The sequence below is a fragment of the Mandrillus leucophaeus genome, unplaced genomic scaffold (genome assembly GCF_000951045.1).
Source record: "Mandrillus leucophaeus isolate KB7577 unplaced genomic scaffold, Mleu.le_1.0 Scaffold226, whole genome shotgun sequence".
In the NCBI taxonomy this organism is placed as follows: domain Eukaryota; kingdom Metazoa; phylum Chordata; class Mammalia; order Primates; family Cercopithecidae; genus Mandrillus; species Mandrillus leucophaeus.
In genome coordinates this window covers 1,980,180-2,004,624 of record NW_012102321.1, presented here as the reverse complement: position 1 = coordinate 2,004,624, position 24,445 = coordinate 1,980,180, and the positions used below count along the sequence as shown (strand labels likewise).

The 24,445-nt window shown below is 43.6% G+C and overlaps 1 protein-coding gene across 1 annotated transcript in view; it reads left to right on the top strand.

The window, feature by feature from the left end:
- Nucleotides 1–24,445, top strand: part of TNR (tenascin R) — a 270,873-nt gene that overhangs the window by 5,685 nt on the left and 240,743 nt on the right. The gene's annotated exons all lie outside the window — the stretch shown is intronic.

The following is a 24,445-nucleotide window of genomic DNA, read 5'->3' as shown; positions in this document are numbered from 1 at the left end:
TGAGAGGAGAAGGTGAGGCTTTTAAAATCACTGCCCAACCTGAAACTAACAAGAATAAAAATGCCCAATCTCGGAGACTAAGCACCAAAGGAAATGGAGGCTGGGTTCTCCTCATGCTCCAGCCCTAAGCTGTGTTCCTGGTAGAGTCACTTAACATCAGTGAACTTCAGTTGCCTCCTCTGTAACTCACCTGATGCTCTCCATTGAATAATGGTTAACGGCAGAGTGAAACTGTGATGTAAAGGGCAGTAGTGATTGATCCTCAGGAATGTACTGCCTAGATAAGTGATGGCAAGAGAGAGTGAGAGCAAAGACTATCTCACCCAGCACCAGCAGGAAAAGTAAGACAGCCTCCGGCTCCTCGAGCCAGGGGTCCCTCAGTCAGGCTCCTGCAGGGGCTGGGTCACCTACGTGGATCACCATCCACAGGGGGACCATTAATAATTCCGCTGACAACCAACATAAAGTGGCATTGCCGAACCCAAGGTATGTGAGCTTCTTACCTATTTATCACTTGAACTGGTGAAGGGAACACTGGCTGCCTCAGAGTAGAGAGGTGCACTGGCCCCTGGAGGAGCCTAAGAAGAGAGTTGTAATAAACGTGATAGTAACGTGACAATAATGATAATAGCCACCCAAATTAACAATTGTTGAGACATTTATTATGGACTATTTGCTAATGATTTGACATAAATCATCTCTTATAAGTCTTACCATAACTCTCTAATATAGATATTATTATTCCCATCTTACAAGTGAGGAAACTGAGTCTTCAAGAGATTGAGTAACTTGCCCCAAACTAGTCAGGATCACTACATGATGCTGCAGTAACAAAAAACACCCAAGTCTTAGTGGCTTAAAGCAATAGAAGTTTATTTGTTATTTACATTGAAAGCAGGTGACCAGGAGTCTCTGCTTATCCTGGTCACTTAGATTCCCAGGCTAAATCCAAATTGACACATGCTTCCTCAGTTGCTACAGGAGGGGAAGGGAATGTGATGAATTTTGCACTAGCTTTTAAAACTCCCACTTCTACATTCATTCCTTCATATTGCTTGTCCAAAGCAACTCACATGGCCACACCTAACTCCAGAGGGGGCAGATAAGTTCAATTCTACCATGAACCCAGTTAGAGAATGGGAATATTTGTCAACAGCCTTGTTACTGGCCATCCAGCTTCACGGATCTAATAGGTGGGAAAACCAAGTTTCAAAACCACATTGGTTGACTTCAGAGCCTGTGCACTATTCTCACACTTCTGGAAGAGATCAACCAGCCGATAATCTCTTGCCCCCTTCATGACCCACCCCACACTGTCCTTGCAGCCTCTTCCCTTCCCTTCTCAGGCTGTGGGTTAAGAGATAGGCACTGAGTGATTGATAGCTCCTGGCAATAGCTAGAGAGAGATTATCTAGCAGCATGTGCTGAAGGAGCCATGGCTGGGAGTCTGCTCATAATAGCAATTGAAGCACTGGTTTCCACAGGGTTTGAAGTGCCAGGGTCTCAAGGGCTTATTAATCCCACAGCAGTCCTAGGAGGGGTTCATTTCTGCTGTTATTTATACCTTTTGCTATGCTCATCCAGCAAGGAGAGTCAGTTGGGATTATGTTCCAGGGACACAGAGCCCTGGCTGCCATCCAAACTAGGGCTGTTGAAGGTTCTTCCTCCTCAGTTAGCTTCCAGGCTGCATTCATACAGAGGAGTGAATGGAAGCTATTTAGTTACAAAGATGCAGACACACACATCAGAGAGGTGGTTGCCAGGAGGATGTGGCATCTTGAGACCTTGCTAATTCCCTTAGAGCTAAGCCTAAAAGCGATCTCTTCTGTGATCTCCCCTCCCCAGTTCAGAGATCTGACTGCCTTCCTTGGAACTGCTGTCCTCTCAGTCTGTCCCTGCACTCCTTGTTATTACCTGGTTTTATTGTTTGTTTGTTTTTCCTGTGTGACATGCCTTGTCTGCTGTAACTAGCATGAGATCCTCAGCGCTCGTATTATGACTGATGCTTTGTGGGGATGCTCAGAGTACTGCACACCTACAAGGTGTTCAATTAGTGTTTGCAGCCCCTGGCACCTGACTAACTCTCTGAGCTTACCTCCTGCTATTACCTCCTTTGCTTTCACTTTGCACTCTGTTGATTGGAATGAACCACTCATCTTGCCATTGCAGTCCTCCTCGCCTTAGCCCACGCTGTCCTTTGGCCTGGAATGCCCTTCCCCTCCTCACTGCCGGCCACCCACCTCAACTGAGTGGATCCCTCCCTTCTTTGTGCCAACAGTCTTTGCACATGGTTCTATTATAGAAATATTTGTATTTCAGTTCATTGTTTACCTCTCTGTCTTCTCCACCAGACTGAGAACTCCTTGAGAATAGACATGTTGTATTTATTTTTTGTATCCTCTGCCTTTACCAATGCCTCAACAAGACCAGGTCTAAAGTTAGGTGAGTGAGGCACTTGGTGGGGACACAAAATGTAAAGGGACACCAAAAAAACTCAGCAGTTAAAATAAATAATATTTAATGCAATATTTTAAAAATCAAAATTAATGCAAAAATCCATGAAAAATGAAATATCAAATTTTTATTTTATTTTATCATTTTTAGAAATTTAAGATGTACAACATAGTGTTTTGATATAGACATACAATAATGATTACTATAGGTAAGCAAATATATTTATCATCTCCCATACTTACCTCTTTCTTTTTGTTAAGAGGATCTCAAATCTACTCACTTAGCAATCTTTCAGTGTATAATACAATACTATTAACTATAGCCCTCAATATTTGAAATAAAGATGGATCAGTTACAGTACCATATCAAATCATACTAGAGTCTGAGGCAAAAGGAAAAATCAGAAATACTGATTTTGTCTTCTATTTTATTTTTTTATTATACTTTAGGTTCCGGGATACATGTGCAAAACATGCAGGTTTGTTACATAGGTATACACGTGCCAGGGTGGTTTGTTGCACCCATTAATCCATCATCTACATTAGGTATTTCTCCTAACACTATCGCTCCCCTAGCTCCCAACCCCCTGACAGGCCCCAGTGTGTGATGTTACCCTCCCTGTGTCCATGTGTTCTCATTGTTCAATTCCCACTTATGAGTGAGAACATGCAGTGTTTGGTTTTCTGTTCTTGTGTTAGTTTGCTGAGAATGATGATCTCTGGCTTCATCCATGTCCCCGCAAAGGACATGAATTCATCCTTTTTTATGGCTGCATAGTATTCCATGGTGTATATGTGCCATATTTTCTTTATCCAGTCTCTGATTTTGTCTTAACTTAAAATTTTAACATTTTGTTCATCCTACCTGTTTTTGTATTAATTATATGCATACTTTTTGCATTCATTTTTGTTTTAAAAAGTATTGCCCAGAATGTGATAGGTGCTCTATGAATATCAAATGAGAGTCAGGGAGATGGTGACTGAATGAGTACATGAGTGAATGGTTGTGAAAACTTTTCAGAATAAACCTCTAATTATCTAAAGTGTCCATATTTACTTCCAGAATTATACATGTGTCCTTACCAACTGCTTTTTTATTCTATTATCTGCCTTTTGGTTCAATTCATCTAAACCCTTTCCCAAGTTTATAGAAAAAGAAGAAAAGAAAAATAATGCTGTAAATTGAGTTAGCTAAATGTGCTTTGCTCAGTTAGTTGGAGCACCATATGATGGGGCCAAGATTTGACATCTTACGTGTGTGGGCCAGTTGCTTGGTTTGGATCTCAAGAAAGAGTACCCCCCTTCCCCTCCTCAATCCTAGTTGGTCAATGTACAAAAAGAAGATGTTGATTACTGTGGACATTGACTAAGAGACTAACTATTAGAGCAAATCCATCGCCACCAACAGAAACAAAGAATGGGTGTCTCCCAGGAAGAAGGTTGGCATTTTTGGTTGAAATGGGTGCTTGGGCTTCTTATGCATCATTGTTGCCATAGATTACTGCAACAAGAACTGGTCATATTGGAGCTACTCTTGCTCCCGTTACGGCATTACTGTGGGCTCGTGGGAGAGGCACTGGCCCAGAATTGAGGAGATTAGGTTTGGGCTTATCTCTACTCTCATGAACTAAGTTACCCTGACCAAGTTACTTAGCTATTCTGAGGCCAGTTTATTCATCTGTAAAAAGAGAGGGTTATCTATAACAGTATGATTTTCAAAACCTGTACTATGGAATTCTAGGGTTGTAAGCAAGTCTCTCAGGGGCCACTGATGGGATTGGGAGGCAGGTGAACATAGCCACATGCTTCAACCAGAGCAGCCCCAGTTTGATTAATTATTAGATATCTGCATAGGATTTATTTTATTTGGAATAAAAAAAGAGAGGGTAGGTTCCACTGCTTAAAAAAAGACATGAAACATTTGTCTAGATGATTGTGATAATCCCAGCAGCAACTATGATGCTTGAGTCTATGGTCTTTTGGCTGCAGCTTTGAGGAGTGGCAAGTTTGCTTCAGCTGTGTCTGAAAGATGTGTTCACTTAATTCCATGGACTAGGAAGGCCCAAGGTATAGAGGCACACGCAGACTGATGGCTTGAATTTTTTTACCCTTTCATGTCATCCAACATCTTTTCCCCAAGAAATTTCTTAAAATTAGTCACACGGCTACCACCACAAAGTTTTGAGGCAGGCCATTAAGAATTAGTTCAACTGCTTATTCAATGCTTGAATGCCTCCTCTCTGTTGCCATTAAGCAGTCATGCAATATCTTATTGAATTCCTCCAGTGACTGTGAACTCACTGTCTCTAAAAGCAGTCCATCCCACCTTTGGTCATATCCGACTTGAATCCTTAATTCATAGAGCTTCACCTCGTCATACCATGTAAGACAAGTCCAATCCCTTTTTACTTAGTAACCCTTGACATAATTGGAAAGTGATCATTCACTCCGAGCCATCTTCAGTCAGTCAAGTCAATGGCCCCCATCCTTGAGCTCTTCACTTTATGACTTAGACTTAATCCCCTCCACCACGTGAGAGGTCCTCATTATTTGCTTCCCCTCTCTTAATGGTTACATGGAAATGGAATGCAACAATCTGCACAGGCTGATCAGACCAGAGTAGAGCAAAAGGGTTTTCTTTTTCTTGTCCAGTGCTTTTCAACCCTTCTGTGCATTAAAAATCACCTGGGCAGTTTTTGAAAAAAGTATTGCTTTCCTGGCTCCATCCCTGAACTATTAAATTAAAAATTATTGGTGTGGGGTCTAGGCCCTGATTTTTTTTTTTTAAGTCCACGTAATTCTTTTGTGTGGCCTGAATTAAGAATCAATTCTTCTGATACCAGGTCCTTTATTCTTGTTTTGATTGGCCAATGATTTATTGGAGCATGCTACACACCTTGGTTGGTGGGTCAATTTGAAAAAAGGAGAGAACTATTTTTTCTATGTGTCTACCATACACAAGTACTGAGCTAGATTCCTAACTACATAATTTCATTTAATCCTCAAATGTGAGTCAGGTGGTTTTGCCTCAGTTTTATTAAAGAGAAAACTGAAGCTCAAAAGGATTAAACAATTCCCTCTGGGTTACTCAGCTATACAAGTGGCTGGATTCAGATTCAAACCTGGATCAGAGTCCAAAGCCCACCTTTCTTTTATGCCACTCTGCATTCCTTAATTCAATTAACATAACAATTTATTAACAATCAGGACCTACCCTATGCTAGACATGTCCTAAGCCAGCAACTGTTATGAACTGAAGTTTTCATGGTAATCTGCCAAGCTGCACGGGGACGTGGAGCATTTTCCTTTTTCTCAATGATTTGTTTATGGGTATGTTTTCTTGAAGGAAAAATCATGTTGACGTAATGCAGGCTTTGTAGAGAAATAAGTCTTTGGTATTTGGTTGTAAAATAAATGTCAGAATAAAATGTTTGAGAAAATAAAGAGCTATATATAAAATTATTTCCCACAGAACTGTAGAATACTGATGGGCTGTTGCTGATGTTTCATTATGTAGAGCAAATTTGGTAATTAAGGAAAGAGCTGCCATGCCCTGGCCACTCTTCATCACTACAACTGTGGTCTCTTTGCCGGAAGTGACCAGAGTGACTTCACGTTGTTTCAGCCACAAGGTTTATTCCATCCTTTAAAGACCATCCCAGTCAGGTGAGTCTCAGTACCATGACCAATATCCAGTGGCTCTATGACTCATCTCACCAAAACTTCTGGAAAATACTCTAATGAAGATGGCCACTTTTTTCTCCATAGGTTGGAGGGCTATTTATGGGGGTCACCTATACACTGACAGTAGCAGCTAGGAAAGAATGATAAGAATAAGGAAAGCGGGGCTGGTAACAGTGGCTCACGCTTGTAATCTCGGCACTTTGGGAGGCTGAGGTGGGCAGATAACCTGAGGTCAGTAGTTCGAGACCAGAGCACCCTGGCCAACATGGTGAAACCTGTCTCTACTAAAAATACAAAAATTAGCTGGCCATTGTGGCAGGCGCCTCTAATCCCAGCTACTCAGGAAGCTGAGGCAGGAGAATCGCTTGAACTTGGGAGGCAGAGGCTGCAGGAAAAAAAAAAAAAAAAAGAATAAGGAAAGTGGTCCTGAAAAAAGAAGGGGGTAGAAGAAACAAAAGTGAAATATAGAAAAGAGAAATAAAAAGACAACTAAAGCTATGTTTGGAGCACGGCATCTCCAGATAGGATTCCTCCTGACTACAAATCCTCCATTCAGCATCCATCTCTTTCCCAGGCTGAAATCAACCTCTTTTAGATGACATCTTGGAAAATCCCTCTTCCTTGAGGGTTTCCCTGTTCACCAAAGATTGAGTCATTATTCTGCTCATATTCTTCCAGTCCTGTATTCATCTCATCATAGGACACACCATGCTGTATTAACATTGTCTCATTACTTAGTAGTCTCTTCTTTTAGATCAAAGCTTCTTAACTATGTTCTCCAGGTGAGTTACAAGTGTACTCAAGTTTTGGCACACCTCAGTGCTTAGGGCATCCTAGCTGCTGGAGCCCTGAGCAGCCTAAGTCTGGAAACTATTCTTTATATGTGCCAAGACATCACAAACGTTAGGAAACTTTTCTAGGTCTTTCATTAATGACAGGAGAGAATGAAATGAGAGAGGGAGGGAAAGGGAAGAAGGGAGAGAGGGGGAAAGAGAGAAGGAAGGAAGGGAAGGAAGTGGGAGGATGACCATGTTAGAACAGATTTTCAGCAACTGAAGATACTCAAAAACCACCATTTACTAGGGTGTTCTTCAAGCAGTTCCTGTCTGGATAGGATATTATGCTATTATACTATTAAGGTCCTCCTGTCTTTCGAGCCAGAATGATCTCATATAAAGAACATGGGTTTTGGAATCTGAAAAACACAAGTCTGAATCCCAACTTTGAGACTTAAGATCTATGGTATTCTTTCAAGTTATTTAATCTCTGTGCCTCAGCTTTCTCATCCACAAAATGGGAATAATAACAGTTTCGTTTTTAGGCTATTATGATAATTGACAAGATAATGCTTTTGCAATACTCTTGGCACATAATACATGCTCAAGATTTTCTCTAACATTTTGTGATTTTGTTTCAGAACTACTTCAGGAATGACTTTTGCAGCAAATGATAGTTCATATAGTTTTGTGCTTCAGTTTGAGTAGTTGCATTCAAATCCTGGTTTTATATTTGTTAGTTATATGACCCTAGGCAAATTATTTAACCCCCCTCCATCTTCCATGCCTCTATCTTTTGTTTTATTCCATCAAATGTAGATAACTGCACCTGCACCTACTTTATCAGTTTTTGTGTCCAGGTCACATTAACAGTTTTTGTTAAGAAGGTTAAATGGGTTGACAGGAGTTAAGCCCTCAGAATGTGCCTGCACATCATCAACACTCATGTTTATGTTTCCTATTAGCAACGGTATTTAGTAGGAGGCAGCTAAAGGAATCCAGTAAACCGATGATGTGCAGACACACCCCTGTCCAGACGGCTTCTGTGCAGTTGTGGAGGAGACACCACAGCGTCTGAAATTGGAGCCCTTCATTGACAGTTGGGTGGGAGATGTAGAAAAGTTCATTTACACTTAATATATATTCAGCTATACTAATTAGTATAAGCTCCTAAGCCTAAAATAAATTAAACCAAACTTTAAAAAAGAACGAGGCTGTAGGCTGGTGAGAATATTGAGAACTTCTTGTTATTATTATCACATTCCAATTATTATAAGTGAAAATGTTGACACAAACCAAGGTTATCTATGAACCAGAAGATCCTAGACCCTTGAGTCCAGAATCATAAAGAGGTTTAAGCATCAAATAGCAAGTATTTACTGTTATAACTTTCAGTGTTTTAGAATCTGTTATGTGGTTGATGTTTTTCATACATCACACATTCAAACCTTGCAGGCCACCTATATCAGTTTCCTTGGGTTGCCATAACAAAGTACAGAAAACTGGATGGCTAAAAGCAACAGTAATTTGTTGTCTCACAGTTCTGCAATCCAGAAGTCCAAGTCCAGAATCAGGGTGTCAGCAGGCCCATGCTCTTTCTGATGTCTCTAAGGGAGAATCCTCCCTTACTTCTTCTGGTTTCTAGCGTTTCCCTGCAATTCTTGTCGTTCCTTGGCTGATGGAGGTATCACCCCAGTCACATGGCTGCCTTCTCCCTGCAAGTCATCATATCATCTTCCCTCTGTTGTGTCTGCATCTGTGTCCAAATTCCCCCTTTTGATAAGGACACCAATCACATTGGATTAGGGCCTACCCCAATTACCTCATTTTAATTGGGTTACCTCTGTTAAAATCCTATTTCCAAATAAAGTCACATTCTGGGGCACTGGGGATTAGGACTTCAACATAGCTTTTGAAAGGGACACAATTTAGCCAGTAATAGCACCCATTAAGGTTGGTATTACAGATGAGGTATTTGAGCCTAAGAGGGTCAAGAAAGGTGTCCAGGTCACACAGCTCCATGTCTTCTGGACTAGATCCCCACACTCCTTGGCTTCCCTGTACTGGCTCTTCTGGTGTGTCATTCTGGGCAGGGTGAGCTGGCCTCTCTTATGACATGGTTGATCCTGCAGTTCTCTACAGCACATATTTGTCTGAATTTGATCAATCAGTTCTGTAATCTTTGCGTGAACTGTCTCAACTGGAGATGTCCTTTCCCTTTTCTGTGTCTCAAGTAGTGGCTGACCCTCACCATGCCTGCCCATGCACAGTCAGAGGACACCCTGAATGCTGCAGGAATGAGGGGAAGAGGGTACTTGGTATCTGAACCATCTTTTGGCCTTGCTTGTTTCCAGTAAGTTTTGATGATTTCTCCTAATCAGTGAGCATCAGCCTTGATTTCTGCTGCACCTTCCTAGTTGACCACTGTTCTATGGCCTCCACTGACCAGTCCATGCAGTCTCCCTGTGCCCTCCTCTCCTGTCCTATGAGTTTTCTTAGACCCCTAGCCCCCTGTTAGTCACTGTCTCAGTCCTATCTGGGGTATCTTAGGTTCTGGGTATGGGCAGGAGTGGAAATTGTGCATGATCTTGGCAGCAGGGTCTCTTCTCTGCTGCTGCCTGCTGCTGGATGTCTTGCAATTCTTGTAGCACGCTTGTCATTGTCCTGGGTCAGCTCAACAGGCTCCCCTAGCCAGCTGTGCTCCTACTTCAGCTCTCACAGGCACTGTAGCTTTCTGAGGCTTTAATGCCAGCTCAGCTCCTACCTGGGCTCTTCCTCCCCTGGCTACCCTGACAGGTCTCTTGGATTTCAAATTACAGCCACCTGTGTTCTACTCAGGCACATGAGATCTCCTCTACACCCTTAGGGAGGCAGTCTAGGGAGTTGAGGCAGGAGAAATTATTTCCTCTGACCCTCTCTTTGCCCATACGTATCATGTTGTCTTAGTCTATTTTATGCTGCTGTAACAGAATAGCTGAGACTGAGTAATTTGTAATAAGCAAAAAGGTATTTCTCATAGTTCTGAAGACTGGGAAGTCCAACATCAAGGTGCTGGCATCTTGGGGGTGGGGGGCTTTTGTGCTGTGTCATCACATTGTAGAAGGCATAGAAATGGCAGAAGGGCAAAGGGAGGTTAAGAGGAGAAAAGGGGGCTGAACTAACCCTTTTATAATGAAACCAATCGCGTGATAGTGGCATTAATCCATTCATAAGGGTGGAACCCTCATGGCTTAATCACCTTGTAAAGATTCCACCTCTTAACACTGTTACAATGGCAATTAAATTTCAACATGAATTTTGGAGGATGTGAGCATTCAAACCATTGCACCCTTCATCTACACAACTCCCCCAGAGTGGTGTGGTCCTCTGGGTCCAGGCAAGAACACTGGTACTACCAGTCCAGGCAAGAAGCATGGTAAAGGCCTCTTGGCTCACTATGTGGAGTTCTCTACCATACCCTCTTTCAGGGTTTCAACCTCAAAGTAGAACATGGAGCATGGCCCATACTCACCACTGAAACTTGTTTGTAGTCATCTTCCTGTCTTCTTCAGGATTTTCTCTCAAGTCTAAAAATTGTCCTACCTTCTCTCTGTATGATGGTGCAACTGTCTTTACAGCCTTAGGCATTTCCTTTTATCTAATTTTTAGTGTAAATTCCATGCTTGAGTCCTTCAGCCTTTTTTCACCACAAAGCTAAGTTTTGGTATTAAAACAAAAACAGTGCAGCAATAACTATAATCAGTCCTAGCTCTTGGAACAGCAAATCTTGGCTTTCAAGAACTCAAAAACAACACTGTAAGTCTTGGTTCTCAAGAGGTTCTATGGTGCCCTGGGGCAATTAGCTTCAGCCTTTTGGTCTAGTTTCAAAGCTGAAAGAGTTGTAGGTAAAAAGGCATTACCTATAAAGGAAAAGTCATGAGATAATATTTTAGAATATTGCTTTACTTTTGTTTAATCTTTAAGACTTTGCAGCCAAAAAGAGAATCTTTCCCTGGTACCACCCAGAATTTGTGAGTTCAGTTGACTGAAGCATCCTTTTGATGAATCCTAGATTCTGGCCTGCAGGAGTTGATTGGTTTTGCTCTAGTCTAGGGCCAGAGATAATATCTCTACTTCTGGCTTCTAACATCCCAAACATGTACTGTCAGTCCCTGGCATGTAGATAGGGATGAATAAGCACAAGCTTGTTGGCTTCTAGATATACCAGTGATGGGAAACACTGACTTGTTACTGAGTTTCTAGCCTTATCTTTCTTTATTAGCAGGGGCCATGTCACTTTATGCCTGCCATCAACACTATAAACTTGATCATCCTGTCTAATCTGTCATTTTGCAAATATAAAAATGGAACTCTCAAAAGGTAAGAAAAAATGCCCGAAAGATTCCAAAGCTTCATTGTAGTGAAGTCAAAGACAAGGAGCACTGGGTACATACAAGTTTAAGGAGATCAGAACTCCCACATTTTCTCTCCACCACCCCATGCTGCCATGAGGGTTCCTCGCTCTTCCCAACCAACAGATTGTTTTTCCACTATAAATATCCAGTTTGGAGGTGGAGGTGGACAAGTGCAAATGCTCGACCCCAAGAAACTCCAATCCATCTGCTCATGGCTGCCGAAGATAGAATTTCTGATGAGCTGGGACCTCAGTTTCTTTGCCAAGAGACTTTAGCCCACATGCCAAGAAAGGATTTAGTCCTCTGCTCAGATGAACCCCCATCTGAGAGTGTGGGGATTACAGCGAAGGCTGCTCTTGGCGCATCCATGGCATTCTATCCAGCAACCCCTGCTCTGGAGGAAAAGACACTGGGTAGACACAGAGAGTAGGCAAGGATGAGGGGTTCCCGTTTTCAGTTCTAGTTGACGCCACTGCGGGCAGCAGCATCAGTCTCTGTAAAGCCTGGGCCAGCCACAACACCATGCTGAAAGTTCTGTGGATTTTTAAAAGCCAGCTGTGAGCTCAAGCTTGTTCCGCTGAGCTTTCAGTCCTGATAGCCAGACTGGCAGTGTCCCCACTTGGAAACCTGGAAGGAAAACTGACTTGCTGTCAATCACAACTGTACCTTTTCACACAGTTTTTGTTTTCAAAGCAGAGATCCCCTCCCCCGACAACTTGAAACCCTCTGTTCTTTCTAGAAGAATGTACAGGAACTCCCCACTCTCACAATGCAAAGACAATATTGAGAATTTTTAAAGCAATTGAAGGAAATAGATCTACATACCATAAAATGGTAGGGGGCCAGGGCAGGGCAAGCTGCCCTTAATTGACCGTATACCACAAAAACACACAAATAACATTCCCTTCTCTCATGTAAATAAGATTACATGAAAGTATCATGGACAATCTTGGAAGTAAAAAAATAAGTTAAATGAACCACAAAAGGGCTTCTTTGAAAGGAGGCAAAAATCATCCCACAAGCTTTCTTTTGCTGAAAGTTGCAGAAGAAGGGAGGGTTTATTCCATGCGCACGAGGTGATTGTAATATAATAAGATTGCTATTCTTATGTGGCTCGTTAACTAGCCTTAAAGATAATTCTAAGAGAAGTTCAAAGGATATTTTGAGCAGTGGGAGAATCAGCAAAGGCATTACTTTGAATGACAGCCCTCCTTTGGATCTCTGTAAAAAGTTAATCACATTTCATATGCAAATAGAGACCCCCCAGGTACAGTGTCGGGCTTCATTCATTTATTTAAATGGTATTTCTGAGCTCTTACCCAGTGTGCAGCACTGTGCCAGGTGCTACAGGGCATACGAAAAAGGTAGGCTTTGTTTCCCTGCCCCTGCTATCTTTGGGGAGAAGTTCGGTTGTACAACACAAAACATTTAACTGACACACAAGACAGAATTGTCAAAATAATTGGCCACACCTCATGCAAGAGCGTCAAGCTGTCTTGCATCAACTGCCAGAGCCACCTCCCCACTTTTCTCCCCAGCAGCTGCCTCCCCGAATCAAATGTCTAGATGTCAAGTAGTGGGCTTCTTGGGGTTGACTCTGCAGGTGAATGCCTTGATGGTGGGGGCCTGTCTCTAGCTTTCCTTTCCTCATGCCATTTGGACCTCAGCATCTTTTCAGGGATCTCTGATGTGTCTAAGTTGCCATGGGGACCAATAGTCTCCTTAAAAACTGAAGCCACCCCGCTGAAAGGAAAAGGGAAGGGAGAAGGAAAGGAATGGAAGGATAAAAGGCAGGGCCTGCTTGGGGATCAGAATAGAAGTCGGGTATCCCAAGGAGGAAGGATGATGGGAAAGAAGGTCAGGTGGTGCTGCTGACCCCCTCCTCTCTATTTCCAAAGACGGGACTCCTGCCCTGTCCTCTTTGTCTTCTGTCCCATGTCTTCTCTATCATTTTACCCATCACCATCCCAAACTGACTTTGTCTGTACCCCCTCAAAACCTCGATGGGTTATAACTGATACTAGATAACATCCAAATTCCTGACCTTGACCATCCCATTCATCCAAATGACTTTTCCATACCTTGTGCCCACTGCTCTTCTGCCGAATCCTCAGCTCCCACCACATTGGCCTAATTGCCATTGCCCAAATGTGCCCTTCATTTTCTTTCTCAGACCCTCCCCTCTGCCTGGTCTGCCAGTCCCACCCATCTTCCCCATTGAACCTGCTCATACTTCAAGCCCGTCTCCACACTCACCAGCCCACAGCAAGCTTGTTTTCCTGCCTTTGACTCCTCATCATTCCTACAGTCGTAGCACTCCCATAGCCCATGTAAAATATCTTGTGTTATATAATGATGGCTAAATGCTTAGCAAATCTTAAATGCAGGCAGGCAGGTAGGCAGGCAAGAAGGAAGGAAGGAAGGAAGGGAGGGAGGGAGGGAGGGAGGGAGGAAGGAAGGGAGGGAGGAAAAGAGAGAGGGAGGACTTACCTCAGCCACTAGCTTTGAATACATGGGACTTACGATGGAAAATGGTGAAGGATTCTGAGTCAGTTATTTTTGCTTAGTTGAGAGAGTTATACGGATGACATTTGGTGGTAGCACTGCGGCCAGGGCAAAGAGTTCTTGGCCTTGGTGAGCTGAGGCAGAGCCTGCCATGACAGCCAGGGTTCCTGGCAGTAGAGGAGGGGGCTTCTGCCCAGACAGACTTCACCTCGCCAGGGATAGCCACCGCCCTGCCACCTGGCTCCAGCATCAGAACCCACAGAATTCCTCCTTCCTCACAACTACAGGATGACACACTAATTACCAGGCTGGCTCTCATTTAAATTCTTCTCAATGGCGAGTGCCGAAGAGGTGACAAAATCCCTACAGGATTTCCATTTGTTTTAATTCTAGTTCAGCTCCAGGGATCTCCTCATTAAACCACATCACTGAAGCCATTAGGGGCCAGAGACCAGCCAGAGGCAGTGAACCTGAGGTGGAGCTGTGGCCTCAGGGGTCTCCCTCCTCCTTCCTCTCATTCATCTCTCTCCCCACTGTCCCTGCGTCTATCTAGGTAATGCTCCCCGTCTGTATGCCCGTGCCATTTTCATATTCTATCCACTGGGCTGTTTGCACTGTTTGTATTTTCTGCCTGTTCTGCTTTACAGCCCCTTTTCATCTACAGCATCTGTCCTGTTGATACTCTGTTCTATTTATATTCCCCTGCAGTGCCTTGCCTCTCCCTCCTTTTTAATCTATTTTATCAATCTTGTTTACCTTCTCCATGGCCCCTCATCTTGCTATTATCTGGTTATCTATCTAGTTAAATTGCCCTCACCCCTCCCTCTCTGACCCCAGATCTTCCCTGAATATACCCAGGTTCCCCCGGCAGGCCCGCCTGCTCCACCTCACACCCACGTCCACATTTGACAAGTGAAACCTACTAAACTCCACTGTAAGGCGAGCCCTGCTCAGCCAGGCACCCACAACTACAGACCCAAGAGGTCTGGATCTATTCACTACTAATAACAAGTGCTAACATATATTGAGCATTTAGCACATGGCAGGCCCTGGGCTGGGTCTTCATTTTCTGCTTTCAACAACTTTTCAAAGCAATTTCCTCCTTATATGACAGAGGAGGAAGCCGAGGCTCAGGGAGGTGAAATAACTCACTCAAGGTCACACAGTTAATATGTAGGATATTGACAACCCACTCTTAGTTATCTGCATGAGCAATGGCATGGATAATCTTTCCCTGCAGAAAAATGTGAAACTCATTTCTAATAGACTCTGGAATATAGCATTTGGGGCAGTAGATTTCCCTCCTGATGCTGCTCTACTGCAGCTGACCATCAAATACAGTGCAGGAAAGGCCAATGGGTAGACCACAGATTCTGAACACTCCTAGGGTTAGCGTGGTCCTCCACAGAAATGATACTATAGATGGCATTATTCACGGGAGTAGGAAGGGAAGGGTCAGTGTGATAGCTGCCAGCCCATTTCCCTACCTCTCTCCCAAACCCACACTCCCAGCCCTCCAAGCCATTTCTATTCCCTGAGCACCCACACTGACCAAGGCTTGTGTGGGGCAGTGTCAGACGTCTAGTGAAGATGGAAGATTCCAGTGTGGCCTCAGATAAATCATGGTGAGAATAATTGACTGTCTGTTGTGTGTTAGGCAACAGGAAGGTCCCAGAAATGGAACTATCATGGCCCAAGAGGGTGACCAGGGAATCCTCACGTCACTTGGTCAAGAAAAAGAAATGACTTCCCTCCCAGACCTAGAAAACTCCTAAAACGCAGATCCTAAGGACAAAGAAAATAACAAGATAGAACAAAGTCACTGAACTACTTGAAGACAATTACCCCAAATTCTTCCCTGGGTCCTCATTGTCTCTAGAGTTGGATCCAGACTCCCTAACCCGAGATTCAAGACTCTCTGTAGCCTACTTCTTGTATCCTATAAATGCTTAACCTGCTGCATGAGCTCCCTTTCCCTGCCAGATGAGAATAATACAAGGTCTCTTATCACCCTGCATATGGTGTGGGGGAATGAATTGAAACCGCCAGGGGGCATGCTTGAAAAGGAATGGATGGTCCTTCTTTGGATAATTACCAAGGTCTTTATATTAGTCCTTGAGGATTTTACAGAGTCCAGTGATGGGAAAAGACATGTGTCTCAATTATCATACACAGAGTAGAGAAGTAATGAGCACTAAAATAAGTTGTAATTAGTATGCATTGGGAGCACAGAGGAAGGGAAGCCTTATTTTGGTTTGGAGGTTGAAGAAGGCTTCATGGAAGAGGTGGCATCTCAACAAATAGTGTCTCAAAAATGAAGTAGGATTATGCAAAGTCTCAAAAAATAAATAGGATGTATACAGATATTCTAAGAGAAAGGGTGAACATTTAGCAAAGGATAGTAAAGTTTATGAAGTATTTACAAGCTTGGGATGATGAGGTGGGATGATGATGGAGGTGGAGAAAGATCATGCTTTTATGTGAGTAGCTGGTGTCACTAAGAATAAATTCCTAGGGACAGTGGCCTTGTTTTTGTAGCTGCTATGCCTAGCACAGTCAGGGCTGGTCCTGAAAGAATATTTCTGATTGTTGGTGATAGATGGCAATGATGATAGCATGTGCAAGGGTGGTGCCAATGCTGCTTTATGAGACTCAAGTCACTGTTACAGTGAGGCTGAGGATCACCCACCAGCACCCGGAAATACTGAATAGATTTCTGACTGCACTTCCTCCTCTCCTCCCACCTTGCTCAAACTCTCTCCACCTGACTTTGCGTCTTTTTCAGGGAAAACAGGTGGGAAATTGCCAAGCTGACTGAGATGCCCCTGCCCACGGTGATAGACCCTGTCACAAAAAAGTAATTTCTTTTTAAACTATGCAGTGAAATCCCGCAGCTGCACACAGCAGGCCCGGCTGTGCCAGCACTGCCATACTGCCACCGCAGTGCTGGGGAATAAAGGAAAATGCTTAGCATTAAATTTCATGTAAATCAGACTTTATTTGCTCTGGTGACAGGTTATTACCTTCTGCAGAGAACGAGGGGAAAAAACGGCTGCTGGCTGGAGGCACAGCTCCTTACATGAGGATGTCTTGAATCGCAGCCCTTGGCAGAGCAGGCCTGGGCCATCCGCTTTGCCCCACCTTTTCCTTTGCCCCCACAGCTCCCAGGAGGATGACTTTTCCACCAGCATCTGCAGGCTCCAACTTAGTTCAACTTAGCAGTTGCGGTACCCACCACTTAGCCTTCTCACTGCTTGTGTGGGGGCAGCAACTTTTACCAACTGCCTCCTAAGCCCGTCATACACAGTCCCCCGGTGCACTGTCGTGTGGGCTCTCTCCCACTGGGAACACTCTATGCACTGCTGTCTACCTCGGTACACTCAATCCATCCTTCAAGGCCCAACTCAAGTCCAAACTCCACGAAGTCTTTTCTCACTACCCAATCTGTGACACTCTCTCTCTCCTTTGAGTTATATTCATCTTTACCTCTGTCTGACTGATAAACTCCTATTAGCAACCAATACATTTATTGGGTGTCTATGTGCCAAAAATGATGGTTGGCATGTTCCTCATGTGTTCCTCAACCAGGTTGTGACAGGCTGAGGGTAGAGATTAGTACCCATGAATGCTTCTATCCAACCACGGTGCCCAGCACAAGACCTTGCACATAGTGGATTCTCAATAAAAGTGTTGGCCCCTGATAGGAGTACATCAGTCAGGACAGGTCAGGTTATGCTGCAGTAACAAATGCTCCCAAATGCTCAGTGGCTTAAAACAATGTAAGTTGATCTCTTGTTCATGCCACCTGTCAATTGCAAGTAAGCTGGCAGACTATGCTTATTTTAGTTTCTCAGGGACCCAGGCTGTTAGAACAGACACCAACTTGAATATTGTATGGGAAGGTCTCACATTGACAATGTCCTGGAAGTGACACGGTGCACCTCCACTCACAAGCTACATGACCCCAGCAAACCTAAAGGGACCAGAAAGTGCAATCCTGCCAGGCCTTCATAAGGCAGAGAGCAAGAAATACTTTGTCAATAGCACCAATGGCTTCTCCAGACTGCTTAGTTACTAAATTCCATGAGGAATGTGCTACATCTATTTTGTCCACCACTGAATCCCTAATGGCTGACACAGCACATCATAGGTACTCAGTAAATACTTAGGCTGATGGTCAGTCTTGTTCTGACCCTTTATCTTCATGCAGAGCTGAGCTCATGTGCTTTCTTGGCCTTTGATCTGCCTTCCATGCCTCTGTGACCATCAGTACTTGGAAGGAAGCAGCATGCCTTCACTGCTTTGCCGTCCTTACACACAAGGATCAGAGTTGCTTTGGTGTATTGCCTTCTGCACCATAGGAAAGAAAGGAGGGAACAATTATCTGTTGAGGCTGATCTTTGTTATTTGGTAAGTAGACATTTTTTGAAAAGTATGTGTATAAAAAGTTTGTGTGTGTGTGTATGTACAAGTGTGTACTGGATGGGAAGAAGTAGAAGATAGCTCCATATCTTATTGCTGCATATCTCCCACTAGCAGTTAATCAGTGTGATGTTTGATGCAACACTTGGTAGTGGGGATTGGAGGGAAACACCTAAGGAAATGGTGAGATTCTTTGACTCCTACTCCCATATTTTCTTTCATTTGATCCTCTTTTTTCTCTCTCCTCTTCTTTTTCCTGTACTTTGATTATCTTATACCTTTCCTTAAAACCACAGGGGCTGACAGAAAAAGACAATCGGGAGAGGATATCTTTTCATTTCACCTAGGGTGGGGAGAAAGAAGAAGGTTTTGGGAATGCGAGAACTGGACTTGGGTCTGGCTGGAGATTGGTCAGCATTTAAGGCCATGGTAATGGCCTCCTGAAGGTCCTTGTCACAGTCACAGTTTAGATCCACAGTACTTAACCAGGTTTAGGATCCCTGACAGAGGAAGTTGGGAGCAGACATCATCCCAGGTCTTCTCTCCACGCCTACTCCCACCACCTCTCATCTTCCTCTTCAAGACTCATCCAAGGAACGGCCCCCGCGTGGCCATCTATCCCATACCCAGGAAATGGGAAGAAGACTGAGGATTTTTTTGTTTTGTTTTTTTAATTGCTCATGCCAAGCCTTGTTGTGGGCTTTTCTGGCATCTCTGACCAAGGGCTACCGTTCAGAGAAGGCAGAGCTCGTCCAGCAGCATTGCTGCCTCCACAGCCTCCAATGCTGGACATTCGCCAAGCTCACCATCTGTACTCTATGGCCAGGAGTATGAATTGCCAGCTTCTGCATCAACCCCCACACCCATCCCGCCTCCCCCAGCACACGCTGGAAATCTGCCAGTGCCCCAGATTGCAGCATACAATCGGATAAGCTTTGCCAGGTTTATGGCTGGTAATTTATGGCCTTCTTTAGCAACATCTATCATGCTGTACAGTCGTTAATCCCAGAGTCTTTGCCCACTTTGCAGAAAATAGCTTGCAATTCCTTACAATGTAGCATTTGCTAACTCACCTGTCGTGCTGTCAGGCTGGGTGGGTGTGACAAGCCACTCTCCAGTTACTTCTTTCCATCTTGCTTTGCTTAGCAAGCCAGGCCTTCTCCCTCCAAAAAACAGCAGCCAGGATCTTTATTACTCAGCCACTGTCCTGCACTCCCACACAGCTGCTTTAGTGCTAGCTCCATACCTCACCTCCCTGCTTCCTGGAAAAGCAGCAGGGCTCTGAGGGAGGGTGGGCTCACAACCCTAGCAAGGGTAGAACCTTTTACTGGTACAAAACAGAAGGCAGGTCGCAGGTGACACAAACTTATTTCTCCCTGAATCAAAGTCAGAGAGTAGCTGGTGGAGTGTGGCCAGAGGGTATACACACATACTTGTAAATAATTACAGGGAGTATGAAATACCTCTATGGTCAACCCTTGCTTAGGCATGCTAATCAGAAGATCATTTTGGACCACTAAAAACTGCCAACAAATGCAAACAAACTGATATATAATGAGTCTGGCTTCAGGATAAATCGCAATATATTTTACAGTCAACCTTCTTAACTTAAGCTATTAAAATTAAGCGTCCTTCTCTTGAGGCATGTCTCCCTGGACAAAAAAAAAGTCACTTGGGAAATTCGAAGTCATAGTTAGGGAGGCTAGGTAGGGTGAAAGGATATGAGCTCTAATCAAATGGCATCTAGAAACATATTGATGAATTTATTTTATTTTATTTTAGAGAAAGATGTGAATGAGACAAACATACTGGAATGGAATACACTAAAATGATAAAATAGTTAAATTCAGATGTTGGAATATATACATATTCTCTCTGTATGTAATTTATATGTTATTCTGTTACATGTAATTATGTATACATGGTATATGTATCTTTCATTTTTTTATGTTTTCTAAGTTTCTTATAATAAGCCTGCACTTCTGTACTTGAAGTAAACACAAGCAGCACAGATGGTTGATAATGACCATTATGATTGACTGATTGACTGATGTGACCCTCATCAAAGGTGCTTGTCCCTCTCCTGTACACTCTTCAGAAAATATCAAGAGGAATATCAAGAGGGATATTATCTGTCCATTTTTTATCTTTGGGCCCATTCTCTATTAAAATACCTCAGCCTCTACTGGTTTCATAAGTGATTTTCTGACAGTAAATATAGGAATGAAGTTTTGATTACTAAAGAACTGAAATATTTCCAGATGTAAATGTCATATTCTTTATGGTATCCTCGCTGCTTAACTCAAGACATTCAAGAAATTGTTGAATGAATGAATGAGTGAATGAATGAAATGGGAGTGGCTGCTCTTTAAGCCAACTGAGGCAGTAGGTTCAGGCTGAAGTCATTCTGCTGGCCTTGGTGTGAGCCCATTAACATCAGCGCATGTCAGTGCCATCAGCAGCAGCAGACTATGGTCTTTGCTCCTGTCCAGTCCAGGTGTAGAAGGTGCTCACACAGCGCAGACTGCTGAGGGTGAGGGTGCTTCTCATGAGACTGCAGGCATCATGAAGTTTCAACCGAATTTACATTTCACCTTAGGGTGTTGTTTTCTTATTTGTTTTATTGATGGCTTCTTCCTTGAGGGAAAATAGGCCTGGTTCCATGGAAGGCATGCACATCCCTATGTAAAGTTTCACTTGGACTCTGGTGGTTGTGCCAGGATTGCCTTTGATGGTCCCTACTCTGCCCGATGCTCTTTTTGGAGCTTGGCCTCTGAAGACACAAGTGAAGTGGCATTGACGTTAGATTTCAACCAAAGTATGAATCTGGGGGCTCTTTGGCCCAGGGCTAGTGTAAAACATGCTGGTAGTTGGATGGATTCAAGCCTGGAGGTTAGCGGGGTGACAGCAGCAGAAGGACAAGGAGTGAAAAATGCAAAGGTGTGGCTCAGTGGAGGGAGAAGTCATGCATCCAGATTTTCAGGGCAGATAGGAGAGGGAGTGGAGTCATGCATGAGTTAACGGACAGGGCAAAATGGAAGAGTTTTAGCATACAGACTAGCAGTATAAGCTCTGGGGCACTTGCCACCTTTTCAACACGTTTGTTAATTGTGTGACTGAGGAAATTGCTCTAAGCTGAGGCGTCCTCACCTGTAACATGGAGATAGTAATAACACCTACATCTATGGAGTTGTTGTGAGGATAAATTACATAATAGACACACAGGGTTTGGCGCATAGAAAGCTTCCGGTAAACATTAACTACAGCATTTCATTCTTACTGAGATTCAAAAGAAGACGGGGTTTCAAAAAGGCATAAAAGAGAGAGAAGGAGAAGGAGAGGTGGTCAGGGAGGGATATGACAAGGTGAATGTTCTAAAGGTGGAGCAGTCCCATGTTATGACAGCTTCTCAACTGAGCCAAAGTCGTGGGTCTCCAGGATGGGTTGTGGACAGAGGTTTTTAGTTCAGAAGGTAAAGAAACTTTAAGGTTGAGGTGCTAGATGGGTTAGAGCCAACTCTGATGATGAGTGGGGCTGGGTGAAGAGCAGAGACTGCCACAATTCTAAATGGAGGTGGGTATGGAAAACAGTAAATGACATCAATCTACATAGACCTCAAGGAATGTCAACACCATCTCTGGGTCCTGCTGGGTGAGAGAAGGAGAAAGAGTAGCCTCCAACAAAAAAACCTGGAGATTCTTGTATCATGTGAAGAAAGAGATGTTTCTATTTAGGAAAGGTGTGGGAGAAAAAACATTATTGAAGTATTTGGAGATATTGGTAGTGAGTTTTGTTTTTTGCAAGGGAGTCTGGAATATAGTTTAATTGCGATGACTTCTTTTACAAAGGAGTCATTTGTGCTGTAAGGAATAGATTTGTGAAAGGGGGAATATTATAAAGAAAAAGAGAGAGAAGGAAGAAAGGACAAAAGAAGAAAGGGGAAAAATGAAAGGAAAAAAAGAAAGAAGGAGGGAAGAGAGAAAAAGATAAATTCAACCTTGGTAATTGAAAAGGCACCCACTCTGATTCGTGGGGAATCTTTACCTATCAGTCTTGGTACCCTAGTCCTTGGGGATATAGTCAGCTATGGCATAGACTAAAGCAACCAAATCCATTCATGTCATATCACTCATGTCCATCCTACACATGAACACCCCCCACACACCCTCTCCAGGTGGTAATGAAAGCAGCTGGCTTTTTTAGCCTCATACAAAGCTCAGCTCCTTTCCTTTTTCTCCTCCCCACCCCAACTGCCCTCAATTACCATTTTAATCAGAGTTTGAGGGGTAAGAAAGATGGAGAGAGTTGTGCAAATGACCCTGCCCCTCAGCCTGAAATTGAGGTGGGTTTGTAAAGTTCATCCTGGGCCTCTGGAGACATTCACAAAGACCACAAATCAGCAGTTTGGTCTTCTCCACACAAAAGGAGCTGGGATGAAAGAAGCAGAGTATAAGGGCCAGGAAAGTGTGTGTTTGTGCAGATCTATACAAAACCTATAGATGATATTGCTAGGACTCCTCTTTATAGAACTGGAAGGAAAGCCTTTTTATCCATAATTGTATGTGAAGGAGGGGTGGGTAGGATGCATAAGGTCACGGCCGCCAGCTAACCATATTGACTCAAATGTACAGCCATTGTTTCTGGCTGAGCCTCAGGGGCAGACTGGAAGAGGGTACACCATTGACCAGAGAGAGCTACAGTCTTGGATCTCAGGCTTATTAACTTGGGAATCTGGAAACTACCTAACCTTTCTGAGTCTCATTGTCCATCTCCTGTAAATATGCCTGCCTAATAAGAATCAAATAAGCCACTGTGAAAGTGTTTAGCAAACTGTAAAGCTCTTTGCAAATGCAAAAATATCATTAGAGTAAGTGCTTAATAAGTACTTGTTGAATGAGTGAATAAATGGAGCTCAGCCATGGTGTGCTATTAATTTTGATGACATATTGATATCACCGGCAAGCATTTTATCGATCGCTGACAGTTCTATGAGTACCGGTCAAAACAAAACTGCAAAAACCACACATTTCATCACAGAGTGATATATGGTTTTATACCGGTTTTCTTTGTTTCATTTGTCTCTGTCTTGTTGCAACAATTATATCGTCAGCTGCTTGAAAGCAGAGATCCAGTTTTATACAGCTTGCCCAGCATCAACTGGGAACAATAGTTGACCCTAGTAAATATCTGGGGATTAAATCTTTGGATCTTTTGTGGACACTATTTGGGATGCTGGGAGGATGCTCATGCATGGGACAGCCCTCTGCTGGTCGGACTAAAGGGGTGGGGAAGAAGGAGGGCTAGTGGAGAGCACTCTTGAAGCGCTCTTGAAGACCTGTCTGCAGATGCCTTTATCTCTTGTGTTCAACACATGTGCCTCTAATTAAATAAGAGAAAAATGGGATGTCCACAGCAGGTGCAACTGAGCTGCAAATTTCTTCCTAGCCCTTTGGGTAGTGTTTTGCCATCTCCTAGAGGGTTAACTTATTGGCTTGCTGTGCCTTCTCTCATCCTCACTTTCAGCGCTGTGTTTCCTCTCCTTCCTGGCCAACCAAGGGCCCTTCCTTGGCAGTCCCTGCATAGAAAGTAGAATAAAAATACTGAGACTAGAAAAAAAAAAAAAGCCTCTTACTTAAATAGAAAAGTGAGCAGGGCAAGAGAGAGAAACCCTTCAGAGGAACTTTTCCTTACTCTTGGCATCAAAATGAAGGCAGGCTCTTCCGTTTCAATGCAGTCTGCACTGAGGAGAGTGAAATTGCCTTGCCTTCATTGCATTCCATTTCATCTATCTGGAAGCCATTATGGCTCCCTTCAAGAGTCTCAGGTCCCTAAGAAGAGGGTTCCTGTGAACTCTAGCCTCAGCGCATTGCTCTTCTCTGCATTGTGCCTTGCAGCAGAAACTGTGAACAGAGATGAAGTGACTTGCAGGGCTCTAGCAATTGATCCAGGATTGGATGGGAGGCAGAGGACTGGATACACCAGATAACAGGCTCCAGATCCTCAGAGAGTGAAATAAGCAGAAGAACCCATGCAAAGGGAGAGCACATAGTGCAAAGAGGCAGACAAGAGGTGCAAAGGACTGATGGATGGAGGCAGATGGATCATTTCAAACCTGAGCACCTCTTGTAAAGTGAAGGATCTTCTCTATGGGAAGGGATGGAGCTATTAAGAGGACAAATTGATTGCTGAGCAATGCCCACAAAACCTGTTT